Genomic DNA, 6,326 nt, shown 5'->3' on the forward strand with positions numbered 1-6,326 from the left:
TGTATATTTTTATATGAAGAAATCTAGAGTGTATCGAAGGGCAACTATACATTCAGAAGATAAATGAAAAAGTAGGGACTATCTGTTACATAATCAAAGGATATTACATAGGAGTGGAATTTAGAGGAGGAGTCTGACCTTGACGAATTTTGGTTGCAGCAGATCAAACATCAGGGCTAACAATACAACTTGAGGGAAGTAGTTGTATTGTCCTATCTACAGAGCAGAATCAGTGGTAGATAATAAAAATATGTCGAACACCACGTCTGCGGTGTGCAACTCAATCCCTCCTCGCCTTCCATCATAAAAAAATTCAGAAAGCATATCCTTATTCAGGAGACAGATATATGATATGGAAGTCCAATGTCTATAATTGTTCAGGAAAAAATACAAACAGTATAAGAAAGACCGAAAGAAAAAAAAGAAGTATAGCTTGTTCACTTATGTCCAGCTTTCTTTCCAATTTATTAGCGACATTATGATGGAATTTGCAAAGAATGCATTCAGGGAGTCCAAACCTTCTCAAAGCTCTTTTGTGTCATGCACTATACTGACCATTTTGTCATTAGGCATTATCCAGGTAAGTTTACGTTCGGCCACTGATACCGCTGAACTTTTCCAAGCTGTGGCTATGGCAATTTTGGCCACAAAGAACATATAAAAGATCAGCAATTGCGTGCTTTCTGGTGTCGTTGTCGATCAGATCATTTAAAAGAGCTGTTTGAAGATTTTTGGTGATAAGAGCTCAAGAATTTTAACTGCGCTTAAATGGACTTGGATAAGTAGTGTGAGAACTTGCATCAAATGTAGAGCTTTATGGACTCAGCCCCTCGCTTTCTTCTTCTTTATAAGGGCTTTTCTTGCCCAACTTTATTTAAAAGAAAGTTCCAGAATTAGAAAACACAAAACATGAGTTTCCTCTCCCCAGGGGTTTTCAGCATTTATCTTCCATAAAAACAAATGAACATTCTGCCTCCAGGCTTATACATGCAGCACTCCTGCTCTGGCCTTACCCTTTAGGCCCTTGTCTGTTTCCCACAGACCATCTTCCTACACAACTCTGTGCACACAGCTAGCAGCCCCTTGCTGCTCTGGCTCCCACCTCTCTCCCAGGTGGAGCCCTCCTGACTCCTGGGCAAAGACCTTCTCTGTCTGCCGGCGTGGAGCTCTGAGCTCAACTGGGGCTCATATATGAAGCCAGCAAACGCATGTGCCATTAGTGTGCCTGCTCTTTAGAAAATCTGGCGTAAAACACCAATTCTCTTTCATTCATTGACAGACACAGAGCTTCATATTCAGAACCATAGGCTTATATTGCCTCCTAGAAGAGAAGGATACTAGGCAGAAAAAAGACTTGGCTACACCTCTGGGCAGTCCTAGCCAGGACACATCCCCCTCTCTGCTATAGGCCTTTCGTTTTTTTCCTCCTAGTTAGGGGTAAGGACCTAGTTCCCTGCCGGGATCTTTGGTCCTGGGATTTTTTTTCTTTGGCATTTTTCCTCCCGTTTTTTTTTCCCTGTGAGATTTGCAATCAACTGCTAGGCACGGCGATGGCCTGGATAGCTAGATCCAGTGGTCCCTCCAGTCTGGCCTGCAAGTTAAAAGCCCCGCGAGGTCGCATATGACCGGGTCTTGGCCCGAGTTTTAGTGTCCCTCCTGGCCGACAGCCCCCCATTTCGCTGGTGAGGAGGTTCTGTCTGGAGTGGTGCCCACCTGGATCCTGGTATGGTGAGTACGATGTCCTCCCTCTCCCCCTGGATGAGGTTTGGGGTAGACGAGTGCACCACTCCTGGGTCACTTGGACCTGCGGGCTGCCCTTCTCTCCCCCCCCCCCCCTTTATTTTGGTGATTCCTGTGGGCCATCTTTGTACCCCCCTCTGGGTTAGCGCAGTGGGTGGGTGGACCTGGTGTGCTGCACTGTACTGGTGGGGGCTCATGTTGCCGGTGGGACAGACTTCCCGGCTGGGGTGGGCGCTGGCTGTTTATGGTCCTGTGTCTGGATCCCCCCTTTCTTTGTGGATGTAGCCTGGGCTCCAGGGGTCCCTAGGAGCCTCGTGGGCGCCGCGTGTGGCAGCCATTTTGCTGTGGTCGGCGCCATTGTATTGGGGCTTGTTTGATTCTCTATGCTGGTGGCCATGTTTGGTTGGTCCAGCGTGCATTAGGAGAGGTGGCCATGACAGTGGAGCCTCTGGGCGGTGATTATGGGGGTGGGGGATCCTCCCTTTTCCCCTGGTGTTGACTCCTGGGTTTTCTTTTCCCCTGGATGCCGCATGTGGATACTGGCTATCTCTGGTGCAGAACAGTGCTACTCTGGTGGGGTCCCTCCATCTCTCTTCTGCAGGTTGTGGGGTGCTCTGCTTTTGGGTACCTCTGTGGTGATACAGGTGCAGTGCCTTCGGTGGGTGAGTCCCCTAGCTGTGCTAGACACTTTTTTGCTGGTGGGTTCCCTCTTTACCCATGGATTCTCAGGAGCACGTTCCCCCACCTGACCCCCTCCCAAAGGCAGCAGGTCCCTCAGGGTTCCAGCCTTTTTTTGACTGACGGCGGTCCTGGAGTCCTTTTGTTTCCCACGTGGAGGTGGCCTTTGGGCAGCGGACTAGCAAAAAGCATCCCCTGCCCTCCCTTGCCTCATTTGTTTTATCAGTCCTGAATTTAGCTCTGCTGCCACGGACATGGCCCACCCTGATCTATCACATAGTGAGGATGATTCTTCCACACCTGTAGCTGCACACGAGAAGGCGCTGCTTGATGCACTGTTCACATCCGTGCGGGAGACTTTGAAGATGGAGGAGCAGCGGAATTGGCCGTCGCCTTGGCACCCACAAGCCGCCTTGCACGTCAAAAGGCGTTTCTCTTACGTTCTCCGACAGTCGCCGCCATCTTCATATTTGTCACAATGGGGTATTAGACTTTGCTCCGTAGGAGTAGCTAGGCAACAGAATATGTCAATATTAAAGCTTTTAACATATCCCCACCCCAGGGGGTGGTCCCTCAGTCTATACCCTCCTACTTCCTGTTTCCTACTTCAGTTTCAATGTCTAGCTTGTCAGGAGTAGCTGGATGTCTCTATGCTGGGGCATTTTGTCTCAGCCTTTCTCTATTCTTTTTTGATTTTTGTTTGAGTTTTTTCTCTCTCTTTACTTAGCTGTTATTTTTGTCAGCATTAGTTAGTTCTTCTGATGAAGAGGATTCGTGCGGGCTGGGTCTCGGGCTGATCCCCCTGGTCGCAGGTTGTGGGTCAGTGGCTTCCCAGCCTGCCATCGAGCGTTCAGCCAGGTAACGCTCCTGGCACAATGAACGACCCATCCCTGTTCGGTGCAGGGATGCTATGGTGAGGTGGCTACCTCACTGGACGCTGTGCGGTTTCTTAACCCCAGTTTTTTCTGCGTCCTGGATGCGACTCTCCCTGTCACATGTGCAGTGGCTTGTTCGCCTGTGCGGGTTCCCCACGCCATCTAGGAGGTAAGTGTATTTGTGTGGGGACCTGTCTGTTTGGGGGGTGTCAGTCTGGGACTGTGTAACCCTGCCTGTGTTCACACTGTTAAGTTCCCTATCTCTCTGGCTGCATGCTGTGGGCTGCAAGGAGGGGGGGCTGTGCTGCACTATCTGTGTCAGACTGTGAATGTGTGAAAGGCTGTGTGCTGTGGGGCATGATTATATCGTGTTTGGGGCACATTACAGCGACCGCTGCGGCGGTCCGCCATGTTTTACTATAATGTGGTGTGTTTTTTTCACTTCACTGAGGTGGAGGAGCGGCGTTTTCGGCGCCAAACGGCGCCATTTTGGCTGCGCTCGCTCCGGCCGCATGTTAACACTGCAGGCGGCCATTTTCTTGTAGCCTTCCATAGGCTTTGATGGAGTGCCCTGAGTTGCATCATTCCTTTTCCCTGGGCGCACCGATCGAGGCAGCAGAGGTCTATCCAGGTTTTTTATCCTCTCTATCCCTATATCCTTGCCTGAGTTGAGCTTTTATCCCTGTGGGGGTCTTCTTGTGCTAGTGTGTGAGTGCGGTGGGCTGCGCTCGCCGCTCTTGTTAAAGGGGCAGTTACCCTTTATTCTCCAGCATATTGTTTGGGGGCAATGGATTCTCAGGGAAGCAAATCTCCTACCACTTGGTGGGAGGCCAAGGGACTGCTGTTTTCCCCCCCAGGGGGGGGTTTGGCTGAGGTTGGGGCTAACCTTGCTGCTCAGGTGAAAATGCATATGGCTGCTCAATCCACAAAACGGCCCAGAGTTTTCAATTTCCTCTGGTTCAGAGGGTGATGGTGCTGGGGCTACTATGGCTGGGGTCTCCTTATCGGGGTCTCGTTCCTCCCTGGATCTTGTGGGGTCCGAGGTGGAGGCTGAGGCTAAAGGGGTTTATAATTCTCCCCCTGGCTCGTCTGAAGAGCTTGCACTCATGGATGACTTTGTTGCTTCTTTTAAACATACTCTGCGTTTGCAGGATGAACCATGTCCTCCTGCTGCCCTGGCAGCTTGGGGGACACAGAAAAGACGCCAGACATCGCAGGTCTTTCCCTGCACTGATGATTTTCAGCGCGCTGTTAGGGAACAATGGCGCACTATACGCAAGCCTTTTGCTGTGCCAAGTAGGTAAAGCTGCGTTATCCTTTCACGCCCGCTTCTGATGAGCGGTGGTGTGTACCGCCTCCGGTGGATCACACGGTAGCGGTTTTGAATAAGTCCACTGCGATTCCTGCAGAAGATACCCCGGTGTTCCGGGATGCCACGGACGGGAGGCTGGAGTCTCTTGCCCATCATACTTATTCTATTACTGGTTCTATGCGAAAAGCTCTATTTGCTTCTCTTCTGGCAGCCCAGGCTGTCGCGAGTTGGACGCAGGTGCTTAGACGCGTCCTGGTGGCTGATTCGGCCTCACCAGGCGACATTGGATATGGTGGATCAAATCCATCAGGGTGTCCTGTATTTGTGTGATGCGGTCTTGGAAGTGTGGCGGTATTGTCTCGCCGCCTGGTTTGGTTGCAGTGTTGGTCTGTGGACCAATCTTCGCGCAAGACCTTAGCCAATCTGCCCTATGATGGATCTCGCCTTTTTGGAGAATCCTTGGATACACTGATAAAGGGGATCACGGGTGGTAAGAGTACACTCTTGCCCCAATCCCACAAGGCTAAGGTTGCTCATGGTAAGAAGCATGCTTCTTTTAGGCCCTCTCAGGGGTCCTTTCGTGCCTTTCGGGCGCACTATAAGGGCAAGCCGTTCAAAGGTCAAGGCTCCCAAAAGAAGCCGTGGTCAGGTAAACAGAAGTCCAGCCAGTCCGGACCCGCTGCCCATAACAATGCGCCCTGCAGGGGCGCCCTCACCCAGTTCTGGGGTGGGGGGACGCTTGCTCGGTTTTTCTTCAACCCTGGTTGGCCCGTGTTTCGGGACAGGTGGGTTCAGGAAATCGTTCGTTCTGGCTACAAGATCGAGTTTTCTCTCTCGGCCGGAGAGCAGATTTTTTCCCTCAGGCGGTTCCGGTGCCTCATCGGGACAGATTTCGGGGGTTCTCTTCCAATCTGTTCACTGTGCCCGGGTAGGAGGGCAGGGTACGTCCAATTCTGGACTTACAGGCTCTGAACCGCTTTGTGCGGGTTCGCAAGTTCCGCATGGAATCCCTGCGGTCGGTGGTGGCTGCCCTGGTTCCGGGGGAATTCATGGCTTCCATCGACTTGAAGGATGCGTGCCTTCACATCCCGTTTTTCGAGGGTCACCAGAGGTACCTTCGATTCGCCATTGCGGAGGATCTCTACCTATTCGTGGCGTTACCTTTTGGTCTCGCTTCGGCTCCACGGTTTTTCGCCAAGGTGCTTGCACCGGTTTCTGGTTTTGTCGAGAGCCCAGGGCATCTCTGTCCTGGGGTATCTGGAAGATGTTCTGGTTCGGTCTGCGACCAGCCAGGGTCTGGAGGAGGACCTGTCCATCACGATGCTGACTCTACAGGAGTTTGGTTGGACGATAAATTTTCCAAAGTCGACGCTGTGTCCGTCGATTCGTCTTCCCTACCTGGGAATGATTCTGGACTCGGTCCGGGCGAAGATCTTCCTACCGGACGACAAACTCAGGACTCTTCAGGAAGAAGTCAGGTCCCTCAGGGACATTCCGTGCTCGTCACTCCGGACGCGCATGAGATGTCTGGGATTGATGGTCTCGGCTTTCGAGGCGATTCCCTTCGCCCAGTTTCACACGCGGGGTCTCCAAGCGGAGATCCTGTCCAGGTGGGACGGGCGACCGCAATCTCTGGATCTCCAGATTTCGTTGGGCCATCGCACCAGAAGGGATCTTCTGTGGTGGCTCCAGTCCCCGGCGGTGTCGGGGGGCAAGTCTTT

The sequence above is a fragment of the Pelophylax lessonae genome (genome assembly GCF_965119305.1).
Source record: "Pelophylax lessonae genome assembly, chromosome: 4".
Lineage (NCBI taxonomy): Eukaryota > Metazoa > Chordata > Amphibia > Anura > Ranidae > Pelophylax > Pelophylax lessonae.